General features: G+C 40.9%; 1 protein-coding gene across 1 annotated transcript in view; it reads right to left on the bottom strand.

Annotated features, from left to right (window-relative positions):
* Positions 1-23891, bottom strand: part of LOC135558501 (guanine nucleotide-binding protein G(I)/G(S)/G(O) subunit gamma-12-like) — a 52577-nt gene extending 28686 nt beyond the window's left edge. The window contains exon 1 of the mRNA XM_064992341.1: positions 23588-23891. The gene's annotated coding sequence lies outside the window, so the exon portion shown is untranslated. The remainder of the gene's footprint in view (positions 1-23587) is intronic.
* Between the last annotated feature and the right edge of the window lie 1723 nt (positions 23892-25614).

Below are 25614 nucleotides of genomic sequence, written 5' to 3'. Positions count from 1 at the left end.
CAAAATGTTTCCTTTCAAATGGTATCAAGAATATGCATATCCTTGCTTCAGGCCCTGAGCTACAGGTAGTTAGATTTGGGTATGTCATTTTAGGCGAAAATTGGAAAAAAAGGGTATGATCCTTAAGAGGTTTTTAAATAGGGAGCCAATTTGTTTTCAGCACTTTTATTTCCATGACTGATCAAAACTAATTTTCTTGCCTCCCGAGTGGCACAGTGGTCAGGCTGTGTCACAACAGGCTGACTTCGGTCGTCAGTTAAATGGTATTTCCTCCGATACATTGGTGCAGCTGGCTTCCATTTTAAGTGGTGGGTGTTTGGAGGGTTGTGTTTCGGAGGACGCATGACTCGACCTTCGCCTCTCCCGAGCCTTTTGGGGAGTTGCAGCGATGAGACAAGATCGTAATTGGATCGCAATTGGATAAATAAAAACTAATTATTGTCCTTCTGCAGCAGACGTATGGTGAGCAATATGTTTGGAACATCGAATCGCAAATAAAATCACAGTATCGAATCGCAATAGATATTGTATCGTCACCTAAGTATCGTGATAATATCCCAGCACTACAATTTACAAGTTTGCAGAATGCGTGTGTGCCATGTATACGTGTGTGTGTGTGTGTGTGTGTGTGTGTGTGTGTGTGTGTGTGCGCATAGGAGCATGTGTATGTGAGCACCATATGCGTGTGTGAATGTGTGCACGTGTGTTAAATACATCTAGACTAGATCACTGCCACCATGATTTAAAGGCATCATTCAATGAAGGGACATTCGAGAAGCTGCACATACTACATCAGTGTCAACTGGGTCAAGTGTCAATAGTCTGTTGACCTTTTGCTTACAGGTCAGTGTTTAACTCTCTCAGTGGACCAGACTGAATATCTGTTTCTGCCACCCGCCATGTTCTGACACTGCTAGATGTGGCAACGATCAAATGAGAAAAGACACAGACACACTCTCTAACTAAATGAACACTGGTTGAACGTTCTGTATATAACGCTTCTTCCTTGTGATAGTGAGGTGTGTAGTAAAACAGATGACTTGAGCAAGACGGGATGCTTTCAATACACCTTCAAAAACGAGGAAAGTCTCTCCTACACTTTTACAACCGAAACTCACTTAATGACAAAAACTTGCTCGTAGAAAGGCGATAATTTGAACAGGTGTGATGAAAATAGGCAGACAGGGTTTGGCTCTCTGTGCGTACTCAAGTTCTTCAGATAGACAAGGACCTCAGATAGACAATGACCTCAGATAGACAAGGACCTCAGATAGACAAGGACCTCAGATAGACAAGGACCTCAGATAGACAAGGACCTCAGATAGACAAGGACCTCAGATAGACAAGGACCTCAGATAGACAAGGACCTCAGATAGACAAGGACCTCAGATAGACAAGGACCTCAGATAGACAAGGACCTCAGATAGACAAGGACCTCAGACAGACAAGGACCTCAGACAGACAAGGACCTCAGACAGACAAGGACCTCAGACAGACAAGGACCTCAGACAGACAAGGACCTCAGATAGACAAGGACTGAATCATCAACCACTGTCAATGAGCTGTAACATTTCAAAGAGGGCCTGAACAAAAAACACAGCCATGCTGGGAATGAGGTACAGGAATGTCAGTCAGGACTCAATAGTTTTTATTTATTTTTATTTAGAATTCTATTGGCCCATGCACCCCCCCCCCCTCCTCCCCACCCCCCTCTTTGTAGGACAAAAGTAACTTTGTTTTAGCAGGACTCAAGATTTACTGTATAGGACGTGTGTGTGTGACCCATCAATGTAAATCCCCAGTTATTACTGTAACAGGAAGAAAAGTGTCACTCTGAGAAGTGTTTCCCCTGCCATTATGTTTAACCCCACCTTCTCAAGAACAAAACCATCTTCCTTTAATCTTAACGGAAAGTGTTGGACCCGGCAACCATTAATGTTGCTTCAGGGGCCTTTGCACCTCGTCAATGCAAACATCCAAGGGCAACACTGACAGAGGCAACATACAACGCAGAAAAGGCAAAAGTACAGAAACAGAGAGCAGCCGTATTGCATTTGATGCAATATCCTGTCGTCATTGTGTTTGTATTAATTCAAACTATATGGTACCACACAGCTGCTATGCTAAAGGGCAAGTTCCAGATTGTAAGATATTTATGACTGGTTCAAGGACAAGGACTGTTTGAATCTGAGAGCGGGAATGGGCAGGGTCAGGTCATGAGAAACCAACCCAATAACATCTGACGAAGGGAAAACAGAAAGGAGAAGAATGTAGCAGAACAGGGCTGGGTTTCATCAAACACATCGTAGCACTAAGATCATCTTTCATTTAGTTTCAATTGAATTAAGAAGGTCTTAGTGCTACAATGGTTCTGGGAGACCCAGCCCAGAAGTAGGACTATAGAACTACCAACCAATGAACCAATGAGCCGTTACGCCTCAATCACACCGACAGCATCATCGCATTCTTCTCCAATGGAAGGCTCCATTTGCCTTGCAGCATTGCGTTCTGTGTGGTGCATACGTTGTATTTATCAAACGTATGCATCAAATTGTATAGGCGTAGACGGCTTGACAGAAATATATATTTTTGTTGCACACATATCCAGATGATGCTGCATACTATTTTGCGCAATGACCCTATAGGTGTGATCAAGGTGTTAGGGACTTCACACGAAGCTCCAAATAATGTATCACCTGCTCTAAATCCTTCAGATCTTACAGACTTATAGAAAGCCCAGTCATTCATGTTATTTATCAGACATTGAGGTGGAAAAGAGCCACAGGGGAAGGAATTACCCTACATTACCCTACAACACGTGTGGTTTTGCTTTTCAGACACGAGACATAGGTAAAGAAAGAGAAAGAATGACGAAAAGCAAGAGCTAGACAAAGAAAGAGGGACCGCGGGAGAAAACACCATGCTTTCCTTCTCTTGCATCAGCGGTAAATCCTTGACCTCTCTCTCACCCCTGGTTCAGCTGTAGATCCATCAGTGTACAGCCAGCCGAAGCCAGCCAACCAGACAGACAGATAGCCAACCAGACATGTAGGGGCAGACCAGGGTTTCCATTAGCTGGCAATAGCCGGCTTTTGGCCATTAAAATGTTTTAAAAGCTGATGAACAAAATTGGCACTGGCCAATTGTCCAGGAGAAGAAAACAAATCCCATCGCAAAATAATGTTTTTTAGCCTATTCATTGATGTAAACACCAGGTGATGGAAATACATTTGACCAGTCATGCTATTCATCTATGGGTTAATTTGCATAATTGTGTGGTATTAAATTGGCTCGTGTGCATATTCGTTATGTATCTTATTTATCAGACATGTACAGCACACAGATACAGAGGCTTTGGGCGGAAGATCTATCAGACAGCACTTATATATGACCCATCATTGCGCAATGATACTAAATGCAATTATGTGTTAAAACAATTTTTGGGGGGCGACGATTAAAAAAGAGCTACTGTTTGTATTTCTCAACTGCTAATTGAAGCGCAAATACCATTCACCATTCAAATGCATAATCAACAGAACAGGCTTCGTCAGCACGTCACAAACCACTTTGAAATGAGCTGGAGGCAGTATGCGTTTTGAAAACATAAAGCTACTAAATTGTTTGAAACCTGAATGTTTTACAACATGTTTTACTACATATCCGTGGAGGCAATTATTTTATAAAGACTTCCACATGTCATTGAAACCAGTAGCTTTTGGTTTTATAAAGACTTCCATATGTCATTGTAAGCTTTTGTTTTATAAAACCATAGTCATTGAAACCTTTTTGTTTTATAAAGACTTCCATATGTCATTGAAACCAGTAGCTTTTGGTTTTATAAAGACTTCCATATGTCATTGAAACCAGTAGCTTTTGGTTTTATAAAGACTTCCATATGTCATTGAAACCAGTAGCTTTTGGTTTTATAAAGACTTCCATATGTCATTGAAACCAGTAGCTTTTGGTTTTATAAAGACTTCCATATGTCATTGAAACCAGTAGCTTTTGGTTTTATAAAGACTTCCATATGTCATTCATTGTTTTATAAAGACTTTATGGTAGCTTTTTTTTTGACTTCCATTTATAAAGACTTTATAAAGACTTCCATATTGAAACCAGTAGCTTTTTGTTTTACAGTAGCTTTTTGCTTTATAAAGACTTCCATGTCATTGAAACCAGTAGCTTTTTGTTTTATAAAGACTTCCATATGTCATTGAAACCAGTAGCTTTTTGTTTTATAAAGACTTCCATATGTCATTGAAACCAGTAGCTTTTTGTTTTATAAAGACTTCCATATGCATTGAAACCAGTAGCTTTTTGTTTTATAAAGACTTCCATATGTCATTGAAACCAGTAGCTTTTTGTTTTATAAAGACTTCCATATGTCATCGAAACCAGTAGCTTATTGTTTTATAAAGACTTCCATATAACATTGAAACCAGTAGCTTTTGGTTTTATAAAGACTTCCATATGCCATTGAAACCAGTAGCTTTTTGTTTTATAAAGACTTTCATATGCCATTGAAACCAGTAGCTTTTTGTTTTATAAAGACTTCCATATGCCATTGAAACCAGTAGCTTTTGTTTTATAAAGACTTCCATATACCATTGAAACCAGTAGCTTTTTGTTTTATAAAGACTTTCATATGCCAGCTTTTGTTTTATAAAGACTTCCACTTGAAACCAGTAGCTTTTTGTTTTATAAAGACTTCCATATGCCATTGAAACCAGTAGCTTTTTGCTTTTTTTTATAAAGACTTCCATATGCCATTGAAACCAGTAAAGCATATTTTGCTTTTTGTTTTATAAAGACTTCCATATGTCATTGAAACCAGTAGCTTTTTGTTTTATAAAGACTTCCATATGTCATCGAAACCAGTAGCTTATTGTTTTATAAAGACTTCCATATGTCATTGAAACCAGTAGTAGCTGCCATTTTGTTTTATAAAGACTTCCATATGCCATTGAAACCAGTAGCTTTTTGTTTTATAAAGACTTCCATTTATTGAAAAGTACTTTTTGTTTTATAAAGACTTCCATATGCCATTGAAACCAGTAGCTTTTTGTTTTATAAAGACTTCCATATGCCATTGAAACCAGTAGCTTTTTGTTTTATAAAGACTTCCATATGCCATTGAAACCAGTAGCTTTTTGTTTTATAAAGACTTCCATATGCCATTGAAACCAGTAGCTTTTTGTTTTATAAAGACTTCCATATGCCATTGAAACCAGTAGCTTTTTGTTTTATAAAGACTTCCATATGCCATTGAAACCAGTAGCTTTTTGTTTTATAAAGACTTCCATATGCCATTGAAACCAGTAGCTTTTTGTTTTATAAAGACTTCCATATGCCATTGAAACCAGTAGCCTATTTCTCTCAGGTTCTATTGGCTTTAAAATGTCTTTCATTGTCTGGTAGGCAAATGCACTCTCGCGCGTCACCTACTGCACTAATAATGTTAAGAAATTATAGTGTATCAACATTTTACACTGAAGTTACACTGAAGTTCTGAGTTCTGATGATGCATCAGATTCATTGCTTTGTAACGTTCCTTTTTTTCCCAATGTAGCCTTGGCCAACTGTTGTATGAATTTGGGATCTATCGTCCCAGGAGTCTGTTTGGAACATTTCTTCCTCGACAAGCTGACCAATAGAATAGGTCAACTTTTCGACCATGGGGGATAGTAGATTGACATAGGCTCATAGGCGGCACGTCCATAACAGGCTGACTACACCGCTCGCGTTGCAAAATTAATTTAGAAATCTATATTATTAAATTATGGCACCCACACTGCTCGCACGCGCCAACGAGCGTCTGCGTTGCCAAGGGCTAATATATAGAAGTCAGTTCTATTTGTGACACAGATCGCGCTGCAAGTCCTGCCTCTCCCATCTCCTCATTGGTTTATAGAAGCAGGTACCCACGTGCCATCTCCTCATTGGTTATACCCACGTTGGTGACTGAAAGCCGAACGAGGTCAGTGGCTGTAATGCACCTAATTTATGAAAGTTGCCAATCGCAATATAAAGTCAAGAGAAGAAAAGGCCTAGAAGGCGGAGAGATGACTAGAACCGATTCGGGTTGACTGTTTTATGTGTGGATTATTTGGCAGAGTAGAGGACCTCGTGCATTTCAGGTAAAATAACAACTCAATGTTTATATTCCAGGACAAATTAGCTAGCAAGTACAAGCTAGCTAGCTAAATTGCCATAAATGTTTAATGCTTTTCAACCTGTCCCCAAATTAATATAATTGGTTCAGAGTTTGTTTTGATATTTTAACCTGCGTGTCGTGATCGCGTTTGGTGTGGGGGGACAAAATACATGTATGCACGATGGAGCACGCGCGCAGACGGTTTGGGTTCCGTGTTATTCTACAATGTAGAAAATTGTCGAAAATTAATAAAAACCCTTGAATGAGTTGGTGTGTCCAAACTTGACTGCTACTGTATGTTATTTTATATTCTCAAACTAACAGCAGTGCCTATATGATGTCTTTCCATTCAGATGTGACATTCTGGAGTGATTCTTTTATGCAAATGTTGTTGATCAGTAGGCTAATATCAGTCCCACGTGGAAGGAAAACAGATTGTGTGTCATCTGTAGCACCACTGATTCCACTGATCAGCCCAAACAAGCTCAATAACTCCTATTGAATATGCATTCATTGTATTGTGAGTAGGCCTATGCCATCTTAATAATAGTCCCAGTTTATCATGAGAGTTACCATTCAAATACAATTATTATCATTATGTTGTTATGTAGTTAGGTTGGTCAAATGTATTGTTTGATTTAAAAATTCATGCATTAAAGCATACATGGCTGTCTCTGGGAAATTTTGTCATCAACATTTCCTAATTTAATGATATTGAATATCGGCCTAAAATATTGGCCATTGGCCTCCTTGAACCTCAAACATCGGCATCGGGCCTAAAAAATCCATATAGTTTATTCTCTAAACCAGACACAGACAGAGAGACACACACAGGTAAGCAGCCAGTAAGCTAGACACAGTGGGGTAGGGTAGGTAGAGCCCCGGGGCCCAGATTAATGCTTGTGTGGTTCTGTATCCGGCTCTTCTTCCTCCTCCTCCAGTAACTCAATCTGTCTGAGACGTCAGGGATCCAAGGGACTGGGGACAGATACCGCAGGGTCAAACTGAGGTCACTTCCTGGAGAGGCCACCCTGATATCTGTCAAGTATCCTATACCCCTCTTTACATCCCCTCCCTTCAGACTTTCTCTCGTGTCTTATTTTCTCTGCACAGATACATGGGTCTGGGTCTGGGTTAGGGTCTGGGTCTAGGCTGGCCCATTCACACTACCATAAAGATGTGTTGTCAGTTTTGTTTTTTAGTTAAGTTAAAGGTTGCGATCTTTACAGAAAATGAGATTGAGTGAGTGTCTACTCACACAAGTGGCCAACACAAAGAGCTAGTTTACTATCGCACTTATTCTTTAAAAAGGTTAAAGCAGCAGAATGGATTCCGTTAAGCTGTACATCTTGGGTGTTTTATTAGGATCTCCATTAGCTGTACATTTATTAGGATCTCCATTAGCTGTACATTAATTAGGATCTCCATTAGCTGTACATTTAGGGTATTTTATTAGGATCTCCATTAGCTGTACATTTATTAGGATCTCCATTAGCTGTACATTTTGGGTGTTTTATTAGGATCTCCATTAGCTGTACATTTATTAGGATCTCCATTAGCTGTAGATTTTGGGTGTTTTATTAGGATCTCCATTAGCTGTACATTTTGGGTGTTTTATTAGGATCTCCATTAGCTGTACATTTATTAGGATCTCCATTAGCTGTACATTTAGGGTATTTTATTAGGATCTCCCTGAGCTGTACATTTAGGATATTTTATTAGGATCTCCCTTAGCTGTACATTTTGGGTGTTTTATTAGGATCTCCATTAGCTGTTGCGAAAGCAGCAGCTACTCTTCCTGGAGTCCACACAAGCATGAAACATGACAATACAGAACATTGATAGAACAGCTCAAGGACAGAACTACATAAATGCAAAACGTCACACATAGCCTACATATCAGTACATACCACCCAATATCTTGGTCTAAAAAGGGAGACGTGTATCTCTTATTTGAACCCAGGTTTGCTGTTTACTTGAGCAATCTTTGATGGGTGGGTGTTCCATGCAGTCATGGCTCTATATAATACTGTACGTTTTCTTGGAATTTGTTCTGGATTTGTGGACTGTAAAATGAGATGCAAATAAAGTTTTGTGCAATTTGAATGTGAATGCAGCACTTGAGTTTGGTGTAGGATGAACTGGACAAAGAGTGTGTCTGTGCATCTCCCTGACACCTGTGTGTGCCTCTTCAACACAGTGGAACAAGAGACAAAAACTTTGGGGCCCAAGGAGCGAGAGAGCATAAAGGGTGGTGTCTCTACACACACACACACACACCTCCTCCATAGTTTTCCAGTTAATTTCTCACCACACAGACACTAAAAACTATCCTAACACTGAACAAGGACCCACAAATTACCGACAATCTATCCCTTTGTTTGGGTTGCCAGCCAACTTCCCTGAGGACTCTAAAGAAATGTTTGGGTTGTCAGCAAACTTCCCTGAGGACTCTAAAGAAATGTTTGGGTTGCCAGCCAACTTCCCTGAGGACTCTAAAGAAATGTTTGGGTTGCCAGCCAACTTCCCTGAGGACTCTAAAGAAATGTTTGGGTTGCCAGCCAACTTCCCTGAGGACTCTAAAGAAATGTTTGGGTTGTCAGCCAACTTCCCTGAGGACTCTAAAGAAATGGTTGGGTTGTCAGCCAACTTCCCTGAGGACTCTAAAGAAATGAAATAATCCATCAAACCGACATCACTTCTGAGCATTCTGAAGCCTGAGCTCCACAAAAAGACAACAGATTACAGAAGATGCCATTTGGAAACACATTTCCTCTCGTTATTGTATCAAATAAAATGTTATTAGTCACATGCTTCGTAAACAACAGCTGTGGATTAACAGTGAAATGCTTACTTACGGCTCTTCCCAACCATGAAGAGAATAAGAAAATAGAGAAATAATAGAACATAAAACACGTAATAAATACAAATAATAATAGATACACAATGAGTTATGATAACTTGGCCATATACAAGGGGTACCAGTACAGAGTGGATGTAGAGGGAGGGGTACAAGGTAGTTGAAGTAGATACTGTATGCAAGTATAACTAGGAATAAAGTGACCGTAAATAGTAGCAGCAACGCATGTGATGAGGCCTAAAAGTTTGTGAAAAAAGGGTAAATGCAGATATTCCGGGTAGCTATTTGGTTAACTATTTAACTATCTATTTAGCCTTCTTAAGTCTTGGGGATAAAAGCTGTTCAGGGTCCTGTTGGTTCCAAACTTGGGGCATCGGTACCGCTAGCCGTGTGGCAGCAGAGAGAACAGGCTTTGACTTAGGTGGCTAGAGTCTTTGACCATTTTTAGGGCCTTCCACTGACACCACCTGGTATAGAGGTCCTGGATGGCAGGGAGCTCGGTGATGTACTGGGCTGTATGCATTACCCTCTGTAGCGCATTGTGATTGGATGCCAAGCAGTGATGCAGCCGGTCAAGAGGCCTACTCACTTTTGGAGGATCTGAGGACCCCAAATCTTTTCAGCCTCCTGAGGGGGAAGAGGCATTATTGTGCCCTCTTCACGACTGTGTTGGTGTGTTTGGACCATGATGTGGACATCAAGGAACTTGAAGCTCTCGACCCGCTCCACTCCAGCCCTGTCGATCACTTTCATTGCTCATGCATTTATCAACTTGACTGTGTTTCATGCACTTTTTATTTTGTATTTATTTAACCTTTATCTAACTAGGCAAGTCAGTTAAGAACAAATTCTTATTTACAATGATGGCCTACCCTGGTCAAACCCGGACAACGCTGGAACAATTGTGTACCTTAACCCTAACCTCAACCATAACCTTAACCCTAACCTTACTGTATGTAACCCCAACCATAACCCTAACCTTAACCCGTACCCTTACTTTAACCTCAACCTGAACCTTAACCATTTCAAATTTGATGTGATGTCAGAGTTGGGACATTCCAAGGATTCCGCTTAGACTTTCCCCTTTACCCGTCCGGCAGGGAGATTGACTTGGGCTGGTGGAGCCTCCTCTCCTTAGGCCGGGGGAAATAACCCATATAAGGGCGGTATGGTTATAAAATGCTGTAGAGTATAGGTCAGGGTCAATATTAATATTGGTTCAGGTAAGAGAGAGTTGGCGTCTTTATGAAAGGCGTGTCTTCCTGTTTTGCCCTGACGGGAGTTTTATGGAAAATTACAGAAGCCTAACACATTTCACGTGAACGTTATCATTGGCAATATGATATAGTTCTAAAATAGACAACAAAACCTGCCAGTGTTTTCTCAAGCAAACCACAAAGCTATTGGCCTACTGTTCAATGTACACGTCTGTTATTAGAGTAAACAAAACACCATTTGGTCCCCCGGCAACCCACAGAGCTGTTATCAAAGCTGTTGACAGCATAGTGGGATCAATAAGCGAGAAACATATCTCTAGGAGCTTGGGGAATCCTCTGCAAAACACACACACACGTATGACACTATAAACACTCCACACACTCTGTGGAGCTGTTAGAGGATACTCCAATGGGACCAGGCCACCCGCTAGACACAGACAGGGTAACTTTACCTCAGCGACCCAACTGTTGTTTGAATACACAGACACGCGCGCACACACACACACACACACACACACACACACACACACACACACACACACACACACACACACACACACACACACACACACACACACACACACACACACACACACACACACACACACACACACACACACGAGATATACAACAGAAGAGAAAACAATATCAATGGGCTGTGGATAAGTCTACTCACTAAAGGTTGTAGTTAGCCCACCTGGCAAAGCCAAGCTGGCAGAAAGGGGGCGAGGGGGGGTCATTGTCAGGACACCTGGACCTTGTAGTAAAGCCCCTCGTCTCCATATTAAGACGTGACGTGGGGTTAAGGAATTCCACAATGCATCTCTTCCCATCCTGACTGAGTCATTACAGATGTAGTATTTTAATTTGAGCCAGTTTTCTACAGCAGGAAAATAATCCTGCAGCAACAGGAAATTTGAATTATTATGTGGATTATAATTGATGGACATTTTTGTAGGGGATGATACATTTTTTGTAAAGGATTATTTTATTTTTTATTTAACCTTTATTTAACGGTCAAAGTGTACATTACAGACTTCAGAAACCTTTTAAAACCTCAAATACACTACAAGTTTCATTGCAGGAAAGTTCTCCTTCAATCTGTAGCTAATGCAGAACTATAATTGCACCTGCAAGTGAGGACCCTATTACCCTACTGAGCGAGTTCATTGTACTAGCTAACACACATTACCCTAACTTTGTCCTCTACCAAACAAAGCAGCTTTGTTTCAGGAATGGGGGTGTTGGAAACTTTTGCTCATTCAAGTATTTACTTCAGTATTTAGTCTAAGGTTGCGACTTAAGTATATTTACATTCTTTAAACCACATGTAACACAATACATACTGCAATATGAGAAGACACTGCTCTGCCAAAGTGGCAAACCCTCACATAAGCACAATATCAGAGTGATATATGTATTTCAATATTTGGATATGTCACTGTTTGTAAGTAGCCCATTAAAAGCAGGATACAAGTGTATGCTCTGCCTCAGGAAAGTTTTAGACCGCCTGAGGAAAGACAATGTGAGAGCTGCGAATGTAGTCTAGTGCGCCACCTAGCGTCCATAAAGAGGAATTGCTATTTATTTGAGCCTTTTCTTCTTTCTTTCTTCCATATGCCATGCCAACAATCGTGAGCCAATTTCAGGTAATTTTAAGAAAATTGTCATTTCATTATTACCTATGTTTCTCCTGTTAATTTCATGTCAGGACAATGTTTAAGGAATGAATAACTTTGAGTAAGTGGCCCTTTCGAGGGCTGTAAAACAGGGATGAAATGTCAATGACAAAACCATGGCAAGGAAACATTATTTTATAATCCGAGACATTCTTTTATAATCCGAGACATTCTTTTATAATCCGAGACATTCTTTTTTAATCCGAGACATTCTTTTATAATCCGAGACATTCTTTTATTATCCGAGACATTCTTTTATAATCCGAGACATTCTTTTATAATCCGAGACATTCTTGTATAATCTAACAGTACAGCCACAACAAATATAAGAAAAGTTTCAGCAACAAAATTCCACTGCAAAAATACAGCTTTTCCATGAGGAGCACAGCGACGGAAACAACCCCTAGCAACCTAGCTAACTGACAGACATAAATAACCCCTAGCTAGCCCTCTGATAGGAATTTCTGCCATATAATATGTTTTTTTTCTATCCAATGTTTTCAGATGTTTGGTTTCAACAGGAAAATCCAAATTGTGATAATGCCTGCATTCCCACCATATCAGCAGCAGGGGACAGCAGAATATAGGATTCTTCTTTATTTGGGGGGGGTAATACCATTATGAGCTCTGTGCACGTACAGTAGCCTACACACAAACGCGTTCTCTGCATTTTCATAAATTATGACTATAGTTAATAATAGTATGCATCAATCTGTCTTTGGTATCTAATTTCCAACATATTAAAGAGCCACTGAACACGCTGATTGGCACTCGATTTCAGTCTTGGTGGTGTGTTTCCTGACCGATTCCACGTTTGGTTAATGATATTTGTCCAAAAAAAAAGAAAGAAAATGCTGTTTCATGTAAACTTCCTCACTGTATATGCTATTGTAGAGCAACTGTTTACCCCCAGGTTAGTGGGCAAATGGACATCAAAACCCAACCTTCATTTACCCGTTGTGACGCACGGATGTTCAAAACTCCGTTTTGGATGAGACTGACTTTATGACAAAAAATGATCCTCTGTACACTTTGTAGCCAATTTTGACTCGAATAAATGTTTCTGACACATATCAATGCCACATAGGCCATTTTTCAAAGGGAATGTTTGCTTTTTAAAGGCAGTGGCTCTTTAAGTAATTTAATACAATGAGTAACACGTTGTATTGCACACACATTTAATATACTTAGCTTAACACACATACAGTACATTACATTTGTTCACTGCATGTCTATGATTCAAACAATTACTAGTACTACTGGGCCAGGATTTGCGGCCCGGAAGTTCGTGGAGATCGCATTAACGGTAAACGCTAAATGTCAGCTCAAACGTAAATTACCTTTAAAAGTCAAGAGCAATGCGCAACTCTCTAACGTGCCTTGGATTGAATCCCGGCCCTAGTCTTCCGACACGAAGACAAAGCATTAGAACAGAGTGACCGAGGCCAGAGCTTCATATCAACAACGGAAGTTAACGTTAGCTTGACATTAGCCTGAGCCGCTCATCTGAGGAGAGACTCAACAGTTACGACAGGAGCCTCAAATTAAAAAGCAATATTTTATCCCACCCTCAGACTGGTTTAGGGAATAAACATCACACTTCCTGAGCTCCCTGGTTTGGGATTGGATTCACTGTATCAGCCTCAGTGATTCCAAATCACTACTATAGAAACACTGCCATACATAGCTTACAGTCAATATCATGTCAAACAGCCATCCTCTCCACTCTCAGCTACTACTAGTCATCTAACAATACCACAACATGTATGGTGTCAGAGATAATGCTGGTATGTCCACATGAACCACTTTGTCTTTCTAAATGGATAGGCCAGCTTGGCTGTCTTTTCAGTGCTTACTGAATCTTTTAATTGAATATCTAAATCTATAGGCTAACGAAGTGAGCAACAGCAGTTCAATATATACAGTGGGACAAAAAGGTATTTAGTCAGCCACCAATTGTGCAAGTTCTCCCACTTAAAAAGATGAGAGGCCTGTAATTTTCATCATACACTTCAACTATGACAGACAAAATGAGAAAAAAAAATCCAGAAAATCACATTGTAGGATTCTTTATGAATTTATTTGCAAATGATGGTGGAAAATAAGTATTTGGTCAATAACAAAAGTTTATCTCAATACTTTGTTATATACCCTTTGTTGGCAATGACAGAGGTCAAACGTTTTCTGTAAGTCTTCACAAGGTTTTCACACACTGTTGCTGGTATTTTGGCCCATTCCTCCATGCAGAGGGGTTGAGATCTGGAGACTGGCTAGGCCACTCCAGGACCTTGAAATGCTTCTTACAAAGCCACTCCTTCGTTGCCCGGGCGGTGTGTTTGGGATCATTGTCATGCTGAAAGACCCAGCCACGTTTCATCTTCAATGCCCTTGCTGATGGAAGGAGGTTTTCACTCAAAATCTCACGATACATGGCCCCATTCATTCTTTCCTTTACACGGATCAGTCGTCCTGGTCCCTTTACAGAAAAACAGCCCCAAAGCATGTTGTTTCCACCCCATGCTTCACAGTAGGTATGGTGTTTTATGGATGCCACTCAGCATTCTTTGTCCTCCAAACACGACGAGTTGAGTTTTTACCAAAAAGTTATATTTTGGTTTCATCTGACCATATGACATTCTCCCAATCTTCTTCTGGATCATCTAAATGCTCTCTAGCAAACTTCAGACGGGCCTGGACATGTACTGGCTTAAGCAGGGGGACACATCTGGCACTGCAGGATTTGAGTCCCTGGCGGCATAGTGCGTTACTGATGGTAGGCTTTGTTACTTTGGTCCCAGCTCTCTGCAGGTTATTCACTAGGTTGCCCCGTGTGGTTCTGGGATTTTTGCTCACCGTTCTTGTGATCATTTTGACCCCACGGGGTGAGATCTTGCGTGGAGCCCCAGATCGAGGGAGATTATCAGTGGTCTTGTATGTCTTCCATTTCCTAATAATTGCTCCCACAGTTGATTTCTTCAAACCAAGCTGCTTACCTATTGCAGATTCAGTCTTCCCTGCCTGGTGCCGGTCTACAATTTTGTTTCTGGTGTCCTTTGACAGCTCTTTGGTCTTGGCCATAGTGGAGTTTGGAGTGTGACTGTTTGAGGTTGTGGACAGGTGTCTTTTATACTGATAACAAGTTCAAACAGGTGCCATTAATACAGGTAACGAGTGGAGGACAGAGGAGCCTATTAAAGAAGAAGTTACAGGTCTGTGAGAGCCAGAAATCTTGCTTGTTTGTAGGTGACCAAATACTTATTTTCTACCATAATTGGCAAATAAATTCATTAAAAATCCTACAATCCTACAAAATGCTACAATTAACAATCCTACAAAATGTGTTTCTCAATTTGTCTGTCATAGTTGAAGTGTACCTATGATGAAAATTACAGGCCTCTCTCATATTTTTAAGTGGGAGAACTTGCACAATTGGTGGCTAACGAAATACTTTTTGCCCCACTTTATGTAGGCTTGTAATTTGATCACTTTTGTTGCAGAGAATTTTCCTGCATAACAGGAAGTGCAAACATGTAGTGTAATTGAGTTTTAAAAAGGCTTCTAAAGTTTGTAATTTCCAGACTTAATTTGCCCTACGTAAAACTGTATCAACTTCTACAAAGCTTTACATGAATTATAATCCACATTATGATTCACATTTCTTGTTGCTGTAGGATTATTTTCCTGCTGTAACAAAATAGCTCAAATTAATAACTGTAGTACTGTATTATAACACTCCTAGAAAAAAATGGTTCCAAAAGTTATTCGGCTAGAGAACCCTTTTTGATTTCTGGTAGAACACTTTTAGTTCCAGTTCCAGGTAAAACCATCTGTAAGGGTTCTACCTGAAACCAGAAGGGTTCTACTGGCTACCAAAAGTGGTTCTTAAAAGGGTTCTTCTATGGGGACAGCTGAAAAACCTTAAAGGTTCTAGATAGCACCTTTTTTTCTAAGAGAGTATGATTTACATCCTCCCTGGGTTTGGACAAGCAATCAGTTATCATTGGCATCACCCTCAGTATCAACAGCTGCTAACCTCACTGGGATGGATTCAAAGGGGCAGGCTAGGAGTGCCTAGGGCTGGATTTGAGCTTCCCATAAACTGACTTAAATTCAATTATATCAGCTAGGTGTGCATCAGTGCATGTGTAAATTCATGAGAAAACAATTGCTTCACCATAAGAATACAAGTGTGTGTGTGTGTGTGTGTGTGTGTGTGTGTGTGTGTGTGTGTGTGTGTGTGTGTGTGTGTGTGTGCAAAAGAGAGAGACAGAGAGAGAGCACCAGGTGGAAGACAAAGCTCATCCACTGAAGAGGTCTCTGCATATGACAGCTTCTACATGGTAACAACTCACGTGGTCACGACCATGGCATGTGGCACAAGGCTTCCTGCATCCAAAAATAAACCATTGTCATATCCCTCCCTTCTTTGTTGTCTTCTCATCCATCCTCTTCCTGCCATCCCCCTTACTAATGGACATCTTAGAATTCCTTTTGAAGGGGATTTTAGTTGGAATTCTGCTTGTCATATGGGGAAATCTAGGAATGTTTTAAGGTTGATCGGAAAATCTGGAAATGTTTGGAGATTGACCCTCGATAACCTGAGAGAGAATGAGGATCTGTAGGGTGGTTAAACCACTTGATGGACTCCTCAATAATACAATGACTATCTATCTATCTTATCCACAATCCTCTCCACTTCATCTGAATGGAAGTTTTTTCACTACAGAGAGTACAACAAAGAGATTGAATGAGCCTCCAGGATGCATGACCAAAACAGTTTTCACCGTGTAGCTGATTGAGATAGAGGTCGAGAGAGAAACGGCTGGAAAGGAAGACTTTTCACTAGTGTGTCACACAGGGCTTGTAAGGACGAGACACAACATGTTATACACTGCCAGAGTTTCTGACTACACAAATTAGGTGGAAGTCCGCTCCCATCTCAGATAGTTGCTACGACAACCATTAAATTATTGAAGCACACGTTTGATCCCCATTCAAATCAGATTAAAATATAGGTCCTAACAGACACACTTTGTGCAGGAAAGCAGAGAGGCACAGATGTTTATCTATTATATGTCATTTCCTGTGAAGTAATATCTAGTTCTTTATTTTTTTTTAAGTTGTATTTTTTAGGGAGGGGGTCTAAGAAGAATGGGTCAGTAGGGTAGCCTAGTGGTTAGAGCGTTGGACTAGTAACCAGAGGGTTGCAAGTTCAAACCCCTGAGCTGACAAGGTACAAATCTGTCGTTCTGCCCCTGAACAGGCAGTTAACCCACTGTTCCTATGCCGTCATTGAAAATAAGAATTTGTTCTTAACTGACTTGCCTAGTTAAATAAAGGTAAATTATATATATATTTTTTAAGAATCAACTCCCAGGGCACTAAGGTTGTCATAATCCAAACTTGTGCATTTTTTCCCCCAGGTATACAATTAAAAGCATAAATTCATCAACCTATCGCTGAATCATCAGTTTTGGGTGTGGCTACTGTACATCGGTAATGTCAACACTCTTGTTAGTTAACCGATACTGAACAAAAATATAAACGCAACGTGCAACAATTTCAAAGATTTTAACAAGTTACAGTTCATATGAGGAAATCAGCCAATTGCAATAAATTCATTAAGTTCTAATCTATGGATTGCACATGACTGGGAATACAGATATGCATCTGTTGGTCACAGATACCTTTAAAAATAAATGGGCCTCACATTGGGCCTCAGGATCTTGTCACATTTTTTTGTGCATTTAAATTGCCAATTGATAAAATGCAATTGTGTTCGTTGTCCGTAGCTTATGCCTGCCCATACCATAACCCCCCTGCCACCATAGGCACTCTGTTCACAATGTTGACATCAGCAAACTGCTGACCCTAACAATGTCATACACATTGTCTGCGGTTGTGAGGTCAGTTGAATGTACTGCCAAATTCTCTAAAATGACTTTAGAGGCTGCTTATGGTAGAAGGATGAACATTCAATTATCTGACCACAGTTCTGGTGGACATTCTGTTGTGTGATTAATCTGCACATTTTTGAGTGGCATTTTATTGTCCCCAGCACAAGGTGCACCTGTGTAATGATAATGCTGTTTAATCAGATTCTTGATATGCCAACCCTGTCAAGTGGATTAATTATCTTGGCAAAGGAGAAATGCTCAATAACAGTAACACGTAAACAAATTTTCTGAACAAAATTTGAGAGAAATAAGCTTTTTATGTGTATTGAACATTTCTGGGGTTATTTATTTCAGCTCATGAAACATGGGACCAACACTTTACATGTTGCATTTATATTTTTGTTCAGTGTATGTTCTTGGGTCAAGTTGACAAACTTTCCTTAACATACGGCTGAACCAACCACCACAAACAACAGGACAAAACATGATTCTGGATTTGCCGGCACTAATAAAGTCATTTTTGTTTGGTAGCACTTTATTTTAAGTACAGAAATTACCAGGTATTTACTAGCAAACTACACTGTCAAATGATTAATACACAGTTATACTCTATTTTCTGATTTATTGGGATTGTTTTGGGGATTCATTTTTAAACTCAAGTCAGACCCCATTTTAGACTAGTGAAGATAACAAAGTTTTAGACCAGTGAAGATAACAAAGTGTTATTGATGTTGCACTGTTTTGTCAATGCAATTTGTGTGCGATGACAAAGAGCTAATTTCCACATTATGTCAACAATTATGTTCTATGTTGTATTAGTGTATTATGATATTGTCTTGGGGACACCAGTTGATCAATGTGGAGTGAGCAGTCATATCCTCTGAGTTCATTACTGAGAAGGTTATTCAATCACCCACATAAACATGGACTAGAGAAAACAGAGGAAGTGAGTGACTGTGTGTGTGTGTGTGTGTGTGTGTGTGTGTGTGTGTGTGTGTGTGTGTGTGTGTGTGTGTGTGTGTGTGTGTGTGTGTGTGTGTGTGTCAGTTGGTATTAAACTGTATCAACAAGAACGACTTGAAGCCTCACAAGTAGAACACACAGAAACTCACAAGCAAAGATTGCATTGCGTCTAAGCTCTTCCTCCTCATATACAAACCTGAGTTTATTCAAGACTGTAGCCACGGCTACCGAGCAAGTTCTGCAGCCTTCTCTTTCAAAGAAGACACTTGCTTCTGAAATCATTACAAGTTGGCTCAAAAGTCAAACTGTGTGAGTACCCTGTGGGTTTATTGCTGTCAAGAATGTACAGCTTCCCATGATTTGTTATTATTATATCGGCCCAAAAAGGGAGGATGTAAGACAGAAGGATTAGTCTAAATTGAAACTACTACAGTTTCAACTACTAATAGTTTCCAAATGAAACATCATGTTTAGATGAATGCACTAACTGTTAGTCACTCTGGATTCCTGACGGACCTCCCCCAGGTGGTGAAGGCAGAAAACAACATCTCCACTTCGCTGATCCTCAACACTGGGGCCCCACAAGGGTGCGTGCTCAGCACCCTCCTGTACTCTGTTCACCCATGACTGTGTGGCCATGCACACATCCAATTCAATCATCAAGTTTGCAGACAAAACAACAGTCGTGGGCTTGATCAAATAAAATAAAATGTATTTATATAGCCCTTCTTACATCAGCTGATATCTCAAAGTGCTGTACAGAAACCCAGCCTAAAACCCCAAACAGCAAGCAAAGCAGATGTAGAAGCACAGTGGCTTGAAAAAACTCCCTTATAACAGAACATGGCCAAGATGTTCAAATGTTCATAAATGACCAGCATGGTGAAATAATAATAATCACAGTAGTTGTCGAGGGTGCAACAAGTCAGCACCTCAGGAGTAAATGTCAGTTGGCTTTTCTTAGCCGATCATTAAGAGTATCTCTGTTGATCACCAACAATGACGAAATAGCCTACAGGGAGGAGGTGAGGGCACTCGGAGTGTGGTGTCAGTTAAATAACCTCGCACTCAACGTCAACAAAACAAAGGAGATAATCGTGGACTTCAGGAAACAGCAGAGGGAGCACCCCCCTTTCCACATCGACGGGACAGCAGTGGAGAATGTGGAATGTTATAAGTTCCTCGGCATACACGTCACGGACAAACTAAAATGGTCCACCCACACAGACAGTGTGGTGAAAAAAACGCAACAGCGCCTCTTCAATCTCAGGAGGCTGAAGAAATGTGGCTTGTCACCTAAAACCCTCACAAATTTTTATAGATGCACATTTGAGAGCATCCTGTCAGGCTGTATCACCGCCTGGTACGGCAACTGCACCGCCCACAACCGCAAGGCTCTCCAGAGGGTGGTGCGGTCTGCACAACGCATCACCATCACTGGGGGCAAACTACCTGCCCTCCAGGACACCTACAGCACCCGATGTCACAGGAAGAACAAAAAGATCATCAAAGACAACAACCACCCGAGCCACGGCCTGTTCACCCCGCTACCATCCAGAAGGTGAGGTCAGTACAGGTGCATCAAAGCTGGGACCGAGAGACTGAAAAACAGCTTCTATCTCAAGGCCATCAGACTGTTTAACAGACTAACAGAGAGACTGCTACCTACATACAGACTTGAAATCATTGGCCACTTTAATAAATGAATCACTAGTCACTTTAATAATGCCACTTTAATAATGTTTACATTTCTTGCATCACTCATCTCATATGTATATATTGTATTTTATACCATCTATTGCATCTTGCCTATGCCGCTCTGTCATTGCTCATCCATATATTTATATATATATTCTTATTTCATCCCTTTAGATTTGTGTGTATTAGGTAGTTGTTGGGGAATTGTTAGATTACATGTTAAGATGTTGCTGCACTGTTGGAACTAGAAGCACAAGCATTTCGCTACACTTGCATAACATCTGCTAACCATGTGTATGTGACCAATAAAATTTGATTTGAGAGAGTCTGCTAAATAACTAAAATGTCAAATGTAAATGTAAAGTTTCAAAATAAAAGCTAGAACAAAAACTGATAGTGTATGTCGTCATAAAAAGCTGAAATTGTAAGTTACCGGAAATTATTACAATGGCAATTCATATAGTAATGTTTTGTTTTAGCGGTAACTGTACCAATATGCCAAGAAACAGGCCGGGGAGCCTTATGACAAAACCACACGTTTTGACAAGACTGCCTTTCATTTTAATGGGCGTAGTAGAGTGAGGCTTTGATGAGAGTAAATAAGGGTACTAATGAGTTGGTCTAATCAATGCCTTGCCTGTGTTGACTCTGTGATGGGGCGACAGAACACAGGGCAGCTTATTGTCTGTGTATAAACGCCTTGGCCTAGAGCCTCCCTGGCTGGGCCTCCCTAGCTGGGCCTCCTTGGTTGGGTCTCCTGGCTGGGCCTCCTGGCTGGGCCTCCCTGGCTGGTCGTAATTCTGCTGCGTCATCACTCTCTCAGTCAGTGCCCTAGTTGATGATCACAATGTAAACTGTACTACGAGGAGGTCCTCGAGACATGTTAAGCACAGGTCTGCTAAATAAATGACATAAACAGAGTTCCAAAGAGCCACGGTTTATTAACAATCGCAGGGCAATACAAAAGTTCATCAAATTGTGAGTCACAATACACCACAGAAGGGCTATTTCTTAGAAGACACACAATGAGTTCGCAGCAGGGCAAGAAATAATCACAAGTATTCACACTCTTTGTAAGACAGCACACTCATGATGAAACACTCTTATTTAGATAAAACACTTAATAATTAGCATACAAAACACACACGTGGATGAATAAGACTTGCTTCTGCTCTCTGACTAAATAGTTCCCTCCTAATTAAAGTCCGATGTGGCGGTATCTACGAAAGTGGTGACCAAATAAACAGGTACTGTAGACAAACAAACATTTTAAATAAATAGTCAGCCCGCCAAGGCATCCCCAAATATTTTGCCTGAAATACCAGACTAAACAAAATACCAAACCCTGCCTACCTAATGGAAGAAACTCAATAATACAGTCAGAGCAGTGAAAGGCTTCTCCCAAGCTCACTTTGAAGTCGGCAAGCCATGCTCTTTCCTGGCCTCCACAACCATAACTCGCTGTCAAAGCCACTTCTCCCAACAGCACTGAACACTTCCCTCCAACTGCGTCGAATACGTCACAAAAGTTCAATAAACTTTAGACTTCAACTTCTCCGTCCTCCTCTCCTCCGTGACCCGGAAACCAATAAGTGGTCGAGAAGTGTAAATGTGTTTGTATGCGAACGAAGGAGTCTGCTCCCCTCCTCGAAAACCTACTTCGGCAGAGGATGCGCGAGAGTATCCTCGCAGCGTCTAGGCAGAAGGGTTTAACAATCCGCAACACCCCCTTTGAATCAGCTGTTGAGCTGTTGTTTTCCCAAAGGAGAAAAGAATGCAAACATTTAAAAATGATACGCTACTTGTCTTTTTGTCGATAAAATGTCTTGCACAACAAGCTACATTCCTTTTACCACTTTACACATATATTTTGGGATTCCACACCTGTAAACTCCATTTGCCTGGTTCTCTTTTCATATAAGTAATTTCCCACTGGGCACAGACGTCAATTCAACATCTATTCAATGTTGGTTCAACGTAATGTTATTGCAATTATGTGGAAACAACGTTGATTCAACCAATGGGATGTTTCCACGTTTCCTTTCCTCGACTCATGTCCTTGATTACCTTTGACATTTTTCAAAAGGTGGAGAGGACAGAGGAGAGGAGGCGAGCAAAACCATTTGAGATACTCCCATGGAGTGAACAGGAAATGTGCACTGTTCCTTGCGCTCCCGGGTGGAACCAACACACTCTTTCCCTGAACGTTTCGCTTCAGGTATTTATGCAAATCGTACACCTCATCTCATAGCGGCCAGTAGGTGCCACTGGCTACAATAAGTTACGCATTGGACAGAGTTGAAGACACAGGTGTGTCAAGCTGACCTTCAGGAGCCAAGAACATGCAATCATACACTTTCTTCTATCGGGATACAAATGTGGAATCCGGCCATTGTGCTGTCATATGCAGTGTAGCCTAATGGTTGCTAGACTTCTCATTGAAATAGTAGCAATAGAACATCCTCACTTTGTAACTGGTTTACTACAGTATTGCCATATTTGATTATCTACTGCATGCATGGGGATATATTTTATTCTGATAGGTTTCCATTAAAGGTGGTATTAAAAAACATTGCACACTCCTCGAGCCCAATGTGTGTGTCTGGCCTGTCACATCTAGATGTATGGAGAAGGATTGATATGAACAGGTAGCCTATGACATGTTGCACGAACAAGTCGACCTGTCTCTGGAAGGCCTGACGATAAGTAGCCTACACGAATGGAAATACTGGCACTGTACGTTGTGCTTCAGCTGTTTCACAATAGGCGTATTACAATTCATTCTTGGTCAGAAGGGCGATTACCGTCGACACCCAAAGGCATAGCATACAATTATCACGGTAATAACTACAAAATGCACTTTATGTTACGCGCATGGCCTATTGCGCACTCTACTAATGTGACAGCTTGTGACAGCTTCTGTCCCAATGTAAGCAAAATTGGTAACGATGTCAATATTTTATGTTATCTGGGTGCCACTGGAGTATCCTACAAATAAATACATTGTAATGGCAAGTTATCTTTCTGAACGTTTTTTGAAGAGCTAAAACAGGGAATGTGTTTTATAGGCCTATTGATTAACCCTTGACTTCCTAGGAACACTGACACGACACACTTACCTGGCGAGGGCAATACAAGCTGGTCTCCCCGTGTCGCCTACTGTATCCGTCACCAACTAGGAGGAGACCTCACTCAACAGTTGACAGCTATGAAAAGCAGATCAAACGACGGTCTTTGGGACTGCCAACTGGTGCCACTTTCACTTTCTCACGGTGTTGTCTGTCGCTTATCGTTGATTATTTTATTTTCTCCACCTACTTGCCCGTATGACTAGGCTACACTCCCTCGTCCGCTTCGTGACGAAAACTAACGATCGCAGCCGGATAGAGAAGTGGAGTCACAGAACAGTGGGAACACTAGCGGGTGTTTTGAGAATTTGTTGTTTTGCAGTCTCTGCTCCTGTATTTATTGGTGCCTCACAGGCGCCCTCTTTCTGTGCAAAGCGTTTCAATACAATATGTACTAGGCATCCGCGGGTCGATTTTTTTCTTGAGCGGATTTGGCGGGGCGCCTAACATAATTACAAGAACATTTGTTGACGGCAAATTAACCGCAAGAAGACCAAACAGATGTTTGACTAAAACAATAATTTCAAACCTTGATTACATCATACGACCACGTTTATCTCTATTATGAGTGGGAATACTTGCAAACAGATTCCTTAAATTAAAATCTCTTGGAGCTGATTTCCCGATGTTTTTTTAGTCTATTATGTCAAACAATTAACACACTTGGGGGGCCAAATAAACCCATTCGCGTGGGGGGCCCTGTACTAGGCTATACTTCATATTAGCCCAAAGGCCGGCAGATGGCGATATTGAGTGGTTTCAACTTACCTTCCAAAGGCAATGGGCTCGTTCGAGCATATTACTTTTGTCAAAATGGTCACTGCCTTTCAAAGTCTGAACCATTATGGGCATTACAAAAAAAAACTGTCCGATTCGCACCTACATGTAGGCTGCATGAACTTTGCAACAACCATGTGATCAAAGGTCATGAAGTATCGGCTGCAATTTTATGCACTTGCACCTTACCAGCATCAACTTGCAGCCGCCTGCATTCCAGGCTGTATCACAACTGAGTGTAACTTGGAGTCCCATAGGGTGGCGCACAATTGGCCTTAGTAGGCCATCATTGTACATAAGAATGTAATTAACCGACTTGCCTAGTTAAATAAAGGTTAAATTTAAAAAAATCCAAATTGTGGGAGGCTCGATTGTCAATCAATCATTAGGGTGCTTTTGTTTGACCCATGCAAACGTGACCAAAGATGCCCTTTCGAAAGAAAAAAGTCAGAGTGGAGTATTAACTGCATTTAGTGCGAGAGAGACTCAAATAACATTCATTTGTACATATCCACTGTATACCTGAATGGCGAATTTGGTTCCTGTTTGTCACACCCTTATATAAAAAATTTTTGCAGTTTTGAAACTGCAGTAAGTGCTGTAACTGCTGTCGACTGATATTTTCTGAACCTCCCCAACACAGAGAAAACACCATCATCTCCCACAGACAGCAGTCAGTGAGCTCTGTGGACCCTGTGAAGGGCATGGTACTGGCTGAGGCCCCACAGCAGCAGCCCATCAGTTATGAGGTGCTGACCACCGGTGGAAACACTATGCTCCTTGAACGGGAGACCAAGGAATCAGAGAAAGAACTGTCCTCTACCAGCCTGTCCACGGCTACAGGCAGGAAGTAGGCTGGAGGAACTAGCTGCTTCGATGGGAGCACTGAGGGGGCTGATGAAAGGACAAGAAGCCTGTAAGCATTACTAGTCACGCCGTTCTACGTGAATTTCAGTTCTCTAATATTGTAGCAACACATTGTCAACACAGAAGTTGAAGATGTTTTTTTCCCTTTTTCAGTCTGAGAGCTGCTACGGGAGAAGATTAACTCCGGGAAGCAAAAGAGGAATGATTTCCATTTATTTAGGAACAGAAAAATGTTCAGTAAACTTGCCATTTGTGCAAATTAGTTCAGTACCGTCTAATTTGTTTATTTTAACCTTTATTTAACTAGGCAAGTCAGTTAAGAACAAATTCTTATTTACAACGACAGCCTACCCCGGCCAAACCCAGACGACGCT

This window comes from Oncorhynchus masou, chromosome 17 (genome assembly GCF_036934945.1).
Source record: "Oncorhynchus masou masou isolate Uvic2021 chromosome 17, UVic_Omas_1.1, whole genome shotgun sequence".
In the NCBI taxonomy this organism is placed as follows: domain Eukaryota; kingdom Metazoa; phylum Chordata; class Actinopteri; order Salmoniformes; family Salmonidae; genus Oncorhynchus; species Oncorhynchus masou.
Note: the sequence above shows the minus strand (reverse complement) of the source record. Positions and strands in the feature narration are given on the sequence as shown.